The following is a 16,582-nucleotide window of genomic DNA, read 5'->3' on the forward strand; positions in this document are numbered from 1 at the left end:
AAATATATTCTTTTACCGTTCCACAGAACAGCCCTCTTGGCCCATGCTTTGCGCAGAACTTCTTCCTTTGTGGTAAAGCGGGCAAAACGGATCAATATCAAGCGTGGGGTTCCCTCTCGGTCCCTCACTGCTCCCAGAGCCCGGTGTGATCTCTCGATACCAAGCTCTGTGCCCTGGGGGAGGTCGAGGCATTCCGCCAATACTTTTCCACAAAAACTGGCATGGAAGACCCCTCTGCTCCTTCGGGGACATTATACAGCCTCAAGTTCTTTCGCCGAACCCGGCCTTCCTGATCTGCGATTTTCTTTTCTTGCTCGCCAATAATTTTTAGCATCTTTAGCATCACCTGTTCTTTTTTTTTTTTTTTTTTTTTTTTTTTAACCTGTCCCGTTTGGTTCTTTTGCCATCAGAATTATTGTCTAAAGGCGAAGAAAGATGCCCAACGGATTTACTTTACCAAATGGACCATCCCAGCCTTGCCGTAATGGTCCATCTGATTCACCTTTTATTGTTTATTTTATTTTCACTTGCTGAATACGGGACAGACTTGACTGGTAGCATCACCTGTTCTACGTTTTGGACCCGGTCTTCCATCTTCACGATACGGGTTTCTGCTTCGGTTATCCTATTGTTGGCTCTGACCAAGTCGGATTTAAATTCTTGGAACTCTCTTTGAAAGTCCCGTAATTCTTCCAGTATCATGGTCAAAGCCGAGCCTTCCTCCGTATTAGCCCTAGCATGGGCTTCGTATCGAGGTGGCGATGCCGCTGCTAAAAACCCTTCATTTGCGCGTTCTTCTGCCGAGCCTTCTTCTGCCCTGCTGTTTATCTCTTTTCCCCATGTTCACCCCGCTTATATCTCTACTGTCTGTCAAAAAATTGGTAATAATTGTAACACTTCACGAGGTGAACTAATTAATTATGAGAGAGAGCTACTCGTTAGACCGCCATGCGTTGGGATGACGTCACCGGAACCTCCGAAATTTCCCTCCTTAAGATAAGAACTGGACCGATGCAAAGCTGCACTCTTGATGCCAGCCGAGTGTTCAAAGTTCAAGAGAACAATATAATCCATGGTATCAACAGCAGCACTGAGGGCTAACACACTTAGGGCTGCATTATCACCTGAATGTAAGGGTGGTAACGCCTTCAATAAAGCTGTTTCAATCAGCGGCTGACTGAAATGGTTCCAGTAACTTATCTGAGTTCAGCAAAGGCAGCAGCTGGGACATGACCACTTTTTCCATCATATCTGACCTGAATCTCCACTTTTCCAGGGATTTTCCACAATTTTCCAGGAATAAATATCCCAGGGCAGAAATGCATTCCATCTGTAATTTGGTCAATTCAGCATTTTCAAGAGAGAGGTAGGAAAAAATAAATTAATTAATACTTTTCGTGAGGTCTGCAACTCCAAAACAATTATGCAATCTAAATCCTCATCACATTCTTGTTGTTGCACCACTGACATTTACCACGGGGTACTAGTTTGAGGGATTTTTTTTATTGTGTGATCCTGAGAACAGAATGAGAAAACTTAGACAACACAAAAAAAGATGAAACAAAGTTGTTAGTGAGGAAGAAAATTGCACGTCTTCATTGGCACTGCAGTTTTCATGTTTATCATTAAACAGATATTTAACATAGTTTTTTTCTTTACTGCTGACCATCATAATATATATATATGATTAAGCTGAGATCAGGGGTCTGGGCTTGGTCACTCAGCAGGGACTCTGAGTGGAGCAGCCTCAGTTAAGGAGCCAGATGAGGTGGCTCAGTATGTGGCTGAATGCCTCGTAGGTGAGACTTCTGATGTCCAACTGGGAGGAGACACTGGAATGACCAGCATACACAGGAGAGCTTAAGTCTCTGTCCTGGTTAAGGAACATCTCAGTCTCTCCCCAGAATAGCTGGAGGAGGTGGTTGGGAGAGGGAGGTCTGGACATCTGCTTATAAGGTTGCTGTTGAGACTTGGATAAAAGGTAAATAATGATTGACTTACTATAAATCCTTATAAAGACATCAGTTTCTATCTGCATGTAGTTGGCAAGTAAAAAGTCTCTTTCTTCTCAGTACGTCAACAGATTCCTCATATGAGCAGCAGATTCAAACCCAGAACCTTCCTGCTGTGAGGCCACATCACTAATCAGGACACCGCTGTGCTGCCCACGCATGTAGGAACAAGAAGTTCAGACTGTGCATATACTCAGAATAAAAGCATTGTGCAGCCCACAATGAGGCTGCAGCATAAATCATATGATGAGATGCAGAAATTATGCAAAATTTATAGATTTAAAAAGTAGTCTTCTAGTAAAACCAGTCTGTGGATCTTGTCCCTAGACGGAGTTGGGTGTGGAGTAAGCTGGTGTGTGGCAGCTCAAAAGCCGCCCTGTGGAAAAGACAAAAAACATTGTAAATAAAGACTCAAGTGTCAAGTGTTGCAAAGTTGTGTGCAGTTTGGTCCTTATATCACTGTGATGCAGGAACCCAAGCTGTGGTATGACAACCAGCTAGAGGCGCTTGTCATGGCAGGGTACGCCGGTGTGTTTTGTTGATTGGACCCAGAAGCAGACACTGAAGAGACGAGTTGCTGGTTGAACAAAAGGCCATCCTTTATTTGGGATGATGGCACGTGAAAAAACATAGAAACTAGAAAAACTAAGACAACAAACTTGACAACAAGAGCCACACAGACATGAAACATGACAGGTAGACGCACGAACCAGGGAGGCTTAATATAGGGGAGGATGACAAAAGGAACTAAGAAAAAAAGGACTAAACAGCAGTCTAGAAACTAAATAGAAGAGTTAAACTGGAACACAAATAAATACTAAAGATACATAAAAAGTCAAACACTGGGTCACACGACCCAGTACCGTGACAGCGGTATGGTCCTGGGTCTGGTGACCCAGTCTTTGTGTTTTTGATTATTAATATTATTTGATTTACTGTTGTTCATGGTTCTGTTTCCTGTGCCTTAAGTGTGTTCCATGTTTTTAGTTGAGTCACTCTTTGTTCTGTATTCCATCGTCAGTCATGTCATAATCAGTCCACTGTAACTGTATGCCAGGCGTTTATTAGCAGCCAACATGAACGTTTGTACATTCATAACAGGAAGTACACATAACCCAGAGAGAACCACAGCGACACTTGCTGGAACTCTCCATAACAGCAACAACAGCAGGCAGTATGGACAAACATAACATTGCTGTTATCTACATCCCCCTTTTCAGTTTTTTTTTTTCTTCTTCTTAGTTTTGCACTTCTCAGGCAAACCCAAATCAAACAACACCACCATAATGGAAGAACTTATCAGGTTATGGATTACAAAAAAAAAATGAAGGTTCAAATGTCAAATGAAATTCACGGTAATCATTGTCATAACTGCGACAAGTATGCAATAACATAACACGAGATAAAACACATTTCGAATCAGAAATTACAGCACCAGTGCGCTTTTAATCCACATATTTACTATTCGGTTTAGACACTCTACCAGATCTGGTTCGGTACAAGTTGTCATCAGAGCATACTTGGCATTTTGTAGGTGTTATCACCTGTTCTGAGTGTTTTGTGCCATGTTGTGGTGGGTCAAGTTGAACTTGAATTGTTTCATGTTTGTTGGTTTGTGTTTCATTGGGCTCAGTTTCATCTGCTCGTTGAGATGTGTCCAGTTCATTTTGTGTTGTAGCGAGCTTTTCGGGTTGAGGCTCGCTCACAGGCAGAAGATGTTGTCTGTTGCACCTGTATTCTTTTTCACCCGACTCAATGACATAAGAGCGAGGCTCAGCACATACCTTACTTACAACTCCAATCTTGTCATGTCCTCTCTGTGTTTGTAATCTCACCACCTCATTTGGTTTTAATGGACTGAGCAGCTTGGTGGACCTGTCGTAGTACTGTTTTTTAATTTTACACTTTTTTGTGAGTTGAGTTTTGATAGTGGTTGTCACTTTTGCTGTTGGCGTTAGCAGTTTTTTGCACACAGGAAGGGTTGATCACGTTCGCCTTGATAGCAGCCTCTGTGCTGGTGAACCAAGAATGTTGTCTCGTGGCGTGTTGCGTAGATGATCTATTTATTATTGTGCTATCTACTGTACAATATAAAGCGCCTTGAGGCGACTTTTGTTGTGATTTGGCGCTATATAAATAAAATTGAATGTAACAGGTTCAAACAGAAATCAGTTCCATCTCTTTTTGATGTTTCAAGGAGTCTTTTAGCACTCTGGACAGCTCTTTCACTGAGTGCATTTGACTGAGGAAACTCAGGGCTGCTTGTGACATGTACAAACTCCCTGTCTGTGGCAAACTCACGAAAGGTCTGGCTGGTAAACTGGGTGCCATTGTCTGAGTACAGTTTTTGTGGTATCCCATGTACTGAGAAGTGGCGTTTGAGTTTGTTAATGACTGAGGCAGATGTTAGGTTTTCAAGTTTATCTATTTCAAACCATCCAGAATACGAATCCACGAGCACAAGGTAGTGGCAGTTGTCCCATTCGAATATGTCTGTGGCTGTGATGGACCAGGGAAGATCAGGAATTTGGTGTAGTTTCCGGGGTTGTTTTTGTTGGTGAGGTTTTAGACTGTTGCAAATGCTGCATGATTTGACTTTGTTCTCAATGTCAGAGTTTATTGTCAACCAGAACACGCTGTCCCTTGCTCTCCTTTTTGTAGACTCCATGCCTGGATGTCCCTTGTGTAGTTCCTGTAGATAGGTTTCATGTAGTGATGCTGGAACGATGGCTCTGTTGCCTTTCATAATGACGTTGTTGTCGATGATTAGTTCATCATGGTAGCTGAAGAATGGTTTGATTCCTATAGGTACACTACTCACTTGTTTTGGCCACCCCTGCTGGACGTAACGAGCAAGTGTCTGTAGAGTAGCGTCCTTCGAGGTGTGTTCGGCAAGCTCTTGTAGGCGTCTTGGTGAGATGAGCTGAAGTGACATTACCTCAAGTCGCGCCTCTTCCTTTAGAGGTTGCTCATCCAGCGTTGGTGTGCGAGAGAGTGTGTCTGCAATGTAAAGGTGTTTGCCTTTCTTGTACACCAGAGTCAGGTTGAACTTTTGTAATCGTAGCATCATGCGCTGTAGCCATGCCGGAACTGTGTGGAAAGGTTTGTTTTGGATTGTGACCAAAGGCTGGTGGTCAGTTTCAATCACCACTGACTTTCCGTAGATGTAGTCGTAAAATCTGTAACATGCGAACACTACAGCTAGTAACTCCTTCTCTATCTGAGCGTACCTTCTTTCCATTGGAGTTAAAGTTCTTGATGCTTACGCCACAGGTTTGTCGTCCTGAAGGCATGCAGCCCCTAGACCATGCTGGGAAGCGTCACATGTGAGAGTCACTGGCTTGTGCATGTCATAGTACTGTAGTACTGGTGGGCTGGTGAGGCACGCTTTAAGTTTGTTGAAAGCATCCTGCTGATGTTGAGTCCAGCTCCACACCACATCCTTGTGAAGCAACTGACAAAGTGGTGCTGACAGTTCACTTAAATTTGGAATGAACTTGCCCAGGTAATTGATCATTCCCAGGAAACGTTGGAGAGACATCTTGTCCTCTGGTGGTGGCATTTCATTGATAGCGGAGATTTTAGTTGGATCTGCTTTTAGTCCTTCATCAGTGAATATGTGTCCCACGTAGCTCACTTCTTTAAGTCTGAACTTGCACTTTTTTGGATTCAGTTTGAGGTTTACTTGTCTGGCCCGCTCCAGAACTTTTTTCAAATTTTTGTCATGCTCCTCTATTCCTTTGCCTCCCACTAGGATGTCGTCCACAATCACTGCGCATGGATATCCCATGAATATCTGTTCCATGGCTCTCTGGAAGACTTCAGAAGCGGTGTTGATGCCAAAGGGCATCTTCAGGAATTTGAATCTGCCAAAGGGTGTTGCAAATGTAGTGAGGAGAGATGAGGCAGGATCCAGTTTGATTTGCCAGAAAGAGCTCTTTGCATCCAGAACTGAGAAGATGGTTGCTCCAGACATCTGAGCAGCTACTTCCTCCACAGTTCGCATGGGATGATGAGGTCGCATTAGTGCCTTGTTCAGATCCCTTGGATCAATGCAGATACGAACATCATCAGTATTCTTTTTGCATGTTGGATACCCATTCTGTGGGCTCCTCCACTGGTTCAATTACTCCCAAGGCCTGCATTCTTTGGAGTTCCTCTTCAACTCTTTTCTGCATAGGAACAGGAACGCGCCGTGGAGGGTTGACGACAGGTGACACGTTTGGAGTGAGTTTCATTGAGTAGGTTACAGGTAAGTCACCGACTTCATCTTTAAACAGGTCTGCATATTCGTGAAACACTTTCTGCACCAGTGTCTCATCCTGATCTGTGTCAACATGGTAGACTTCCTTGCTGAAACTAACCAGTTTCATTTGCACACTGTCCTTTAATCCGATGATGGGTTGCACATCGTGTTTTACAACTTGGAATTGCAGGTCATATAACTGTCCAGCTAGCTTGCACTTGAGAGTAACTGTGCCTGTGGACTTGATCTCCGTGCCTCCGAAAGCAACGAGATTTACCTGTTTTTGTGACTTGGGTAGGGTTTCGTTGTTGCAGATGTTTCTGTAAGTGTCTAGTGAGATTACGTTGCACTTTGCCCCAGTGTCTACTTTTAGTTTGAGGGCCTTTTCAAAAACTTTGACTGTGCAGTATCCTTCTTTGTTGTGATTGTTCTCGCCCTCCGTTTATAGGTGTTCAATGCAAAATGTCTCATCACTGTCTGGATCAGCATCTCCTGAAATTTGGTTCACTTGTTTGCCTCTGTGACGTGGTTTTGCTGATCTGCATTGTTTTTTGTAATGATTGTATTTTTTGCAGACGTGACACTGTTGTCCGAAAGCAGGACATTGCTCCCGTGTGGCTGGATGCGAACCACCACAGTTTCTGCAATTTTGAATATTCGTTAGAGGTTTATTTGTTTTCCTTTAGAACTTGCCATGTTTAATCTGTACAGTGTCCACACTAGCAGATGTAATATGCTTTGGTGTAGAGAGGGCTTTGCTATGTTGATCTGTGAGCTCGCTTATTTGGCATATACGCACCGCCTTGGCAAGAGTTAGTTCCGTCTCTTTAAGCAGGGAACGTCTGACGCTGTCACTGGTTATACCACATACTAATCTGTCTCTCATTAACTCGTCTTGTAGTGCACCAAAGCTGCAAGTTCTGGCCATGTTCTTTAACGTGCTCACATATGCTTCAATGGTTTCACCGGGTTTCTGTTGTCTTTTGTTAAAGTTATGCCTCTCCATTATGACATTGGTCTCTGGGTTGCAGATCTCCCTGAACTTTCTCTTTAGACATGCGGGGTCTTCCCTCGATTCCGCGGCGACTTCTACTATGCCATCAGCTGATATCACTGCGGGGGCATACGTGAATGATCGCTCTCTTTCGATGGCCTCTGGTCCCGCCAGATTGAGGAGTATATAGGCCTTAGTCTTAGCATTTTTGTCACTGTGGGCAGCGGCGATAAAGATGTCATATTCGCGCTCGAACTTACGCCAGTTTTCAGCGACGTTGCTGTCAAAGATGAGAGGATCTGGGCGCCGGAATCCGTCCGCCATGTTGTGCGGAGATTGCTTTTTTCGTTGTCCTTACCGGCTCCCCTTTTCTTCTTGGACTGTGCAGGCTTTGTAGTAAATCCCACTTCTGACACCATGTAGGTTTGCTTACAATAATCAGTCTGCTGTGACTGTATGCCAGGCGTTTATTAGCAGCCAACATGAACGTTTGTACATTCGTAACAGGAAGTGCACAACCCAGAGAGAACCACAGCGACACCTGCTGGAACTCTCTGTAACAGCAACAACAGCAGGTAGTATGGACAAACATAACATTGCTGTTATCTATAGGCTGTTTCATGTTTCCTGTTTTATTTTGACTGTCTCGCGTCTGCATTTAGTTTTGCTTCTTCCTTGTCTCATTGTTCCTGAGTAGCCCCAGCTATGTTTCCCTCATGTTTCCCGTCCCCTGGTTATCCATGTGTATTTAGTCCTCTGTTCTCCGCTGTCTGTTGTTGGTCCGTCTGCTTACCTTCCCTCATGTTTCTCAGGTCTCTCATCCCCAGTTTTAGGTTTTTGTATTGTTTTTTTTTCTTGTACGTAGTGTTTTGTGTTTTATCTTCCCCAGATTAGGGGACACATTTTCCCCCAGGGCCTGGCGGCTATGGATACTGTACCTCACCCGCAGGGGGCCACATGAACATTGAAGCAGAAGTGCTGGAGATGCAGGTGGCCGGGACACTTCTGCTGCGACTGCACTCTGAGGTTGGTCAGCTGTTCTGTATACACCAGGCTATGGTGGATCCCTGATTTGGCCGGGGGCACTGTTGGGACAGAGTGGGTGGAGGTCAGGTAGGTGAATGGCGACATTCACAGATATCCCATTATACCAGTGTGAATAAAATATAAGAGGAAAACATATAAACTGAAGGCTACAGTTAGCTACTCCTGACACACTCCCTAATTGTGGGAATGGATTGGCCCGGGTTCAGCAGGTTTCTGATCATCTCCCGAGTTGCTATCCTGAAAGAGATACTCACTGACCCGGGCACATTGTTAATGTCTAAAACACTAAAAGAACTGCATGAATTATTGGGCATTAAATCTGCTCAGACCACCGTGTACCACCCCTGGACTGACGGGCTGATGGAGCGGCTAAATAAGAGTTTAAAATCCATGATTCATAATTTCATTCATGAGGATGAACGCAACTGGACAAACAACACCGTCTGTTGTTTGCAGTGTGGGAAGTGTCCTAGGCCTCCACTGGAATTTTCTCCTTTTGTGTTTTGCAGATGTGTTCTCCCCTATGCCTGGCCTTACCACTCTCACAGAGCACCAGGGATGGAAACACACCAAAGCCTGATAGTGTGTTCATGGCCCTACACATTACCTGAACATAAGAGATTAATTATTCAGAAGGAATTGCCTAAAATGCTAAAGATGGGAGTATTGGGAGAGTCACACATTTCATGGTGTAGCCCATAGTTCTTGTGGCAAAGAAAGATGGGTCTATATGGTTTTGTGTTGACTACCACAATGAAGTGTCACAGTTTGATGCTTATCCCAAGCCCCACATTGACAAGCCCCTGAACCGGTTAGGCACCATTCTCCATTTTTCCTCCAGCAGCTCAGCTGAGTCCCCATCTGTTTTGACTTCTGCTTGGGAGTAATAAAGAAGTGTGACATTGGGTGGAAAAAGACTGGATTGGGTGGAAAAAAACAGCAATGGTCTGGAACCAGGTCTGGAACCAGACCATTGCTGTTCCCTAAATTATATATTGAATATATAGATGTAAAACTGCAGTGAACCCACTGTCCGTATCTTATGTCTTGTAATGGTGGCTTAAAATGAGAGTCATGGGCAGGCCACCTTAATAATTTGATCTCTTTTTGTAGTTTGTAATCATTGACCACTTTCACCCACATTTGTTCCATTCTCTGAACTATTTCTGTGGAATTGAATTGTGAAATTTATTCTTCATTTCAGCACCAATTTGATTCCTAAGGTCCTCTCAAAGATCTGTGTGGAATTCTAAGAGGTCTCTCCTCAATTCGGTGCAGAGTGTCACCATGCCTGCAGCAACTTGAACTTCCGGCGCCCCCCGTTTGCGGCAGCCTGTTACAGCAGCTCTGCTCATTCTGAGTTTCTTTCTTTCTTATCTTTTTCTTCTCGTAATTTTTTATAACTAACGTATTAGTAATTAGACTCTGCAACCATGTTCTACCATTTTGTGCTAGTTCTGGTCGTTTTTCTTAGTTTTTTTCTACTTTTTTCACCCGTGTCTGGGGACCCAGAGCAGGGATCCTTTGTTTATAGTAAGGATCAGCTGTTAGCTCTGCGTCCCGCAGCTGTACTGCCGGTGGACAGACCCGACATTCCCAGCGAGCTGAGGAGGAAAAGACGGGGGTGTCGTGCTGGGAAGGAGCGCCGTCGCCCGAGAAGGAGACGTTATCGACCATCTCTTCCTTCTGTAATTATTGGGAATGTAAGATCTTTACCCAATAACATGGATGACCTCATGTCGCTAACCTGGTCACAGAGGAAGTACCGGCAATGTAGCATCATGATGCTAACGGAGTCGTGGCTAACACCGCTAACTCCGGACACGAGCGTGACACTGCCGGGATTCCAGCTGCTGCAAGCGGACAGGACGAGAGACAGCGGTAAGAGGAAAGGAGGGGGACTGGCAGTGTTTGTGAATGACAGATGGTGTAACCCTGGGCACATCACTGTAAAAGAACAACTCTGCAGCAGAGACATTGAGCTGTTAGCCGTTAGCATGCGTCCGTACTACCTGCCCCGGGAATTCTCGCATGTTATCGCGATAACAGCGTATGCCCCCCCCTCGGCCAACGCAGATGCAGCCTGTGACTCTCCCCACTCTGTGGTCAGCAGACTGCAAACACAATCTCCGAGAGCCCTTCTCATAATATCAGGGGACTTCAGTCATGCCTCACTGGACTCCACACTGCCCACCTTCACCCAGTATGTGACCTGCCCAACCAGAGACAATAAAACACTGGACTTACTGTATGCCAATGCAGAAGAGGCATACAGTTCATCACCTCTCCCCTGGGCAGATCTGATCATAACCTGGTGCACCTTGTCCCTGTGTATGAGCCCTTAGTGCGCAGGGAGCCACCAGCCACCCGCACAGTGCAGAGATGGTCGGAGGAGAGCGAGGAGGCTCTTAAGGATTGTTTTGAGTCCACTGTGTGGGAGGTGATCTGTGACGACTACGGAGAGGACATCGACAGCCTTACTACATGCATTACTGACTATATTAATTTCTGTGTGGATAACACTGTACCTACCAGGACTGTACGGTGTTTCTCCAACAACAAACCCTGGATTACTCCAGAAATTAAAGCTGTCCTCAAGCAGAAGAGGAGGGCCTTCAAATCCAAAGACAAAGAGGAGTTGAAAAGGGTGCAGAGAGAGCTGAGGGGACTGATAAGGAATGGGAAGGACAGCTACAGGCAAAAGATGGAGAACCAGCTTCAGCAAAATAACGTTGGTGAAGTCTGGAGAGGCCTCAGAACCATCTCGGGCCACAAACATCAGAACTCTCTGCCTGGGAGGGATGTGAGGTGGGCAAATGAACTGAATCATTTCTTCAACAGATTTGATTCAGCCATGAGGCAGTCTCCAACATCGGCTGCAGACTCACCCACCCCCCTGCTGCTGCTGTTCCACCTCTGACACCTCAGACACTTCACACCTCCTCTATTCACCCTGCTCACCCCTCCCCACCCCCAACAACAGCATCCAATACACACTCAACACAAGGCTCCAGCCTGTCTCTCTCAACCACCCAGTTTAGGAGGGAACTGAGGAGGATTAAAGCCAAGAAGGCAGCGGGTCCAGATGGCATCAGCTCGAGGGTCGTCAGGTCCTGCGCGGACCAATTGTGTGGGGTGATGGAGCACCTCTTCAACCTGAGCCTGAGGCTAGGACGAGTCCCACAGCTCTGGAAAACCTCCTGTGTTGTACCAGTGCCAAAGACTTCACGCCCCAAGGACCTCAACAGCTACAGGCCGGTGGCTCTGACATCCCACCTGATGAAGACCCTGGAGCGGTTGGTCCTGGCTCAGCTTCGGTGCCTTGTGAGCTCATCACTGGACCCACTTCAGTTTGCCTACCAGCCTGGCATTGGAGCGGATGATGCCGTCATTCACCTCCTACATCATTCCCTCGCTCACCTGGAGACCGCTGGGAGCACTGTGAGAATCATGTTCTTTGATTTCTCCAGTGCCTTCAACACCATTCTTCCCTCGGTTCTGAAGGACAAGCTGAAGAACTCTGGAGTGGACCATCACCTCACTACCTGGATACTGGACTACCTCACCGACCGACCACAGTATGTGAGGACTCAGGGCTGTGTGTCGGACAGGGTCATCTGCAGTACGGGGGCCCCACAGGGAACGGTTCTGGCTCCGTTCCTCTTCACCATCTACACTGCAGACTTTTCCCACAACTCCACCCAGTGCTTCCTGCAGAAGTTCTCTGATGACTCTGCAATAGTCAGCCTCATCACTGATGGGGACGACAAGGAGTACAGAGGACTGACTCAAGACTTTGTGGATTGGTGCCAGCTGAACTACCTCCAGATCAATGCCAGTAAAACCAAGGAGCTGGTGGTAGACTTCCGCAGGCACAAACATCCTCCACTGCAACCACTGAACATCCAAGGTATGGACATCGAGGCTGTGGACAGCTACAGGTACCTTGGTGCTCATCTGAACAGCAAACTGGACTGGACTCATAATTCAGACGCCCTCTACAGGAAAGGGCAGAGCAGACTGTACCTGCTGCGGAGACTCAGGTCGTTTGGAGTGGAGGGCCCACTCCTGAAGACCTTCTATGACTCTGTGGTGGCCTCAGCCATCTGTTATGGTGTGGTCTGCTGGGGCGGCAACATCTCTGCCGGGGCCAGGAAGAGACTGAACAGGCTGATCCGCAGGGCCAGCTCTGTTCTAGGATGCCCTCTGGACCCAGTGGAGGTGGTGAGTGACAGGAGAATGGTGGCTAAGCTTTCATCCCTGTTGGACAACATCTCCCACCCCATGCATGAGACTGTGACAGCACTGAGCAGCTCCTTCAGTGGGAGACTGCGGCACCCACGGTGTGGGACGGAGAGATTTCGCAGGTCTTTCCTCCCCACTGCTGTCAGACTCCACAACAAAGACTTCAACTGATCAAACACACACATCCACAAATGTGCAATAACACTAATGTGCAATAATCTTTTCTGGCATCGTTGTATTTTTACTCAGTTGTATATAACATTTGTATTCTATTTTTATCTTATTGTATATTTTATTCTATTTTATTCTACTGTATATAGTATTTTATTTTATTCTATTCTGTACAGTTGTGTACTGTATTTATTCTTATTTTATTTTATTCTAATTTTTGCTTCATAACTTTTGCACTGTCCACTTCCTGCTGTGACAAAACAAATTTCCCACGTGTGGGACTAATAAAGGTTATCTTATCTTATCTTAACTACTTCACTCACGGCTTCCCAGACTAACGCCAAGTTTTTGCTTTCATTGTAAGTGCCATCTTGGCTTTGAGTCATGACACTTCTTTTTCATTTTCCTGGTTTAGCATTATTTTACATGGCAGGGAAAAGTTGACCAGAATGTGTGGAAACGAAAAATATATGTTGTAAATAAACACTGAAGTGTCTTGTAATGCTGTGTTTAGTTGGGTCCTTCTATCACTTTGAGGTATGCTCAAAATAAAAGAGGAAAGAAACTCAGTAGAATAAGATAGAATGTGTGTTTGAAAGAGAGGGAGACAGGTGTGATCATGAACATGCAAGTAGCAGAGTTAATGAAGATAAATACCCACCATCCAAAAAAAAAAAAGGCAGTGCTCAAGAGAGGTCAAGAAAAGAGTCCAGGCAGTGTTGAGTGGGTGAAGACGAGTGTCAGGGGTGATTTATGACAGAAGGCAAGCCACAAGAGTGAAATGGAAGCCTTACAAGATGGTACTGCATGGTTTGTAGACGGTGGGGCCTGAGCTGGAGATGTCCAGATGTTCACTGCGAGTGAGCAGGATGGACAAGAAATGAGTCCATCAGAGGGACAGCTTAGAGTCAGAGAGGCTGAGACGATTTGGACATGTGCAGAGGAGGGAGATTGGATATACTGGACAAAGGATGATGAAGATGGAGCTGCCAAGCAAGAGGAAAGGAGGAAGACCTCAGAGAAAATACATGGATGTAGTGAGGGAGGACATGCAGAGGGTTGGTGTGACAGAGGAGGATGTTAGGGTTAGGGTGAGATGGAGGCAGATGATGTTTGTTGTAGTGCACCCCAAAAGCCAGAAAGAAGAATGAGGAAACAACTGATTGAGCAGATTTAACTCAAAAAGCAACATCAGTGGATGGATGTGATGGGATAACCAACAAAAAAAGGAAAACAGCTCTAGGGTTAGAGTCTATGTAATCAGTTGGATACATGCTACTAATTTTTTACTGATGTTTGGATGAACAGTAAAACAATGACGGTTTATAGTTTGTGATATTTATCTGAGTGCATATGAATACAACTGGTTATAACCTTTATGAATACACAGTGTATGTGATGTGTGTACTATATATATATATACCTAATATACATATATATATATATATATTAGGGGTGCAACGATACACAAAGTTCATGGTTCAGTTCAGTTCGATACTTTGGTGTCACGATTCGATATTTTTTCAATACAAAAAAATGTTCATGCCTTTTTAATTTGTCATTTATTAAAATTATAAATATATATTTTAACTCAAAAGTACAGTTTTTAAATTTAATGTTGCTGAAACAACAAAATAATAAAAAAAATAAATCTATCTGATCAAGAAATCACTCATCTTTGGAAAAGAGAGTTTGTTACAGAGAAATGGCTCTTTCCAAAATAAAAGCTATACTATACCCTTCTTCTGGGGTATATTCTCAGCAGCATATTAAACATATCAGGTCCCCATAAGGAGAATAATGTGCTAACGGCTGTCTAAATGACTCGGGTAAAGTTTGTAGCATGCGTGCTTGTTGTTTTTGTCTGCTTCCACTTGTCTTTGCACTAGGATGATGTCGGCGTAAATGTGCAGTCATATTTGTTGTGTTTCCACTAGTGCTGTCAGCGTTAATCTCGTTAAAATGACATTAATGCCATGACGCGGCAAATCTCTGTTAACGAGTTACCGTGGATCACCCCGTGCGTGGGGCTGGACGGCATCAACACATTAACGAGCTAACTGCGCTAACACACTAGTTCCCACCAATTGAGCACTGCGTGGCACATGCGACATATTGTTTTACTTTTGTCCATGACGCGCTTACCATCAGGGTCATACTTCACATGAAAACCAAAGTAGTTCCAAACGCCAGATCTGAATGAGGGTGGGGGAGGTTTAATTTTGGGTAGAGTTGAGGCAGTTGCCGTGTTGCAACGAGCTTAACTTCTGTCTCGCTAGCTTGCGCTGCGCTCAGTGGATCTGCGCTCGACAGTTCAGCCTAGGCGGAGTAGTCAAACGCAGATCCACTGAGCTCTCAACGCAGACAGCATCGTCAGAAGGAAAGTTGATAAAATACCTTTAAAATTTTGTATTGTTCGATACATATGCGTACCGAACCGAAAGCACTGCATTGAACGGTTCAGTACCGGTACATTTATTGTTGCACCCCTAATATAAAACACCCAGCACGCCCCTGCGGGCGGTTTATCCTTCAAGCTTGGGTCCTCTACCAGAGGCCTGGGAGCTTGAGGGTCCTGCACAGCATCTTAGCTGTTCCCAGGACTGCGCTCTTCTGGACAGAGATGTCCGATGTTGTTCCCGGGATCTGCTGGAGCCACTTGCCTAGCTTCGGAGTCACCGCACCTAGTGCTCCGATTACCACGGGGACCACCGTTACCTTCACCCTCCACATCCTCTCGAGCTCTTCTCTGAGCCCTTGGTATTTCTCCAGCTTCTCGTGTTCCTTCTTCCTGATATTGCTGTCATTCGGAACTGCTACATCGATCACTACGGCCGTCTTCTTCTGTTTGTCTACCACCACTATGTCCGATTGGTTAGCCACCACCATTTTGTCCGTCTGTATCTGGAAGTCCCACAGGATCTTAGCTCGGTCATTCTCCATCACCCTTGGGGGCATCTCCCATTTTGACCTCGGGACTTCCACGTTATACTCAGCACAGATGTTCCTGTACACTATGCCTGCCACTTGGTTACGGCGTTCCATGTATGGCTTGCCTGCTAGCATCTTGCACCCTGCTGTTATGTGCTGAATTGTCTCAGGGGCATCTTTACACAGCCTTCACCTGGGGTCTTGCCTGGTGTGATAGACCCCAGCCTCTATGGATCTTGTACTCAGAGCTTGTTCTTGTGCTGCCATGATTAGTGCCTCTGTGCTGTCTTTCAGTCCAGCTTTGTCCAGCCACTGGTAGGATTTCTGGATATCAGCCACCTCCTCTATCTGCCGGTGGTACATACCGTGCAGGGGCCTGTCCTTCCATGATGGTTCCTCGTCTCCCTCCTCTTTCTTGGGTTTCTGCTGCCTGAGGTATTCACTGAGCACGCTGTCAGTTGGGGCCATCTTCGTGATGTATTCGTGGATGTTTCTTGTCTCATCCTGTGGTGCTGACACTCACCAGTCCCCGGCCCCCTTCCTTCCGCTTAGCGTATAGCCTCAGGGTGCTGGACTTGGGGTGAAACCCTCCATGCATGGTCAGGAGCTTTCTTGTCTTTATGTCAGTGGCTTCTATCTCCTCTTTTGGCCAGCCTATTACCCCAGCAGGGTACCTGATCACGGGCAGGGCGTAGGTGTTGATAGCCTGGATCTTGTTCTTACCGTTCAGCTGACTCCTCAGGACTTGCCTGACCCTCTGCAGGTACTTGGTGATTGCAGCTTTCCTAGCGGCCTCTTCATGGTTTCCATTCACCTGCGGGATCCCCAGGTACTTGTAACTGTCCTCTATATCTGCAATGTTGCCTTCTGGTAGTTCGATCCCCTCAGTTCTGACTACCTTCCCTCTCTTTGTTACCATCCGACTACACTTCTCCA

The sequence above is a fragment of the Oreochromis aureus genome, linkage group 1, assembly GCF_013358895.1.
Source record: "Oreochromis aureus strain Israel breed Guangdong linkage group 1, ZZ_aureus, whole genome shotgun sequence".
Taxonomy (NCBI): Eukaryota; Metazoa; Chordata; class Actinopteri; order Cichliformes; family Cichlidae; genus Oreochromis; species Oreochromis aureus.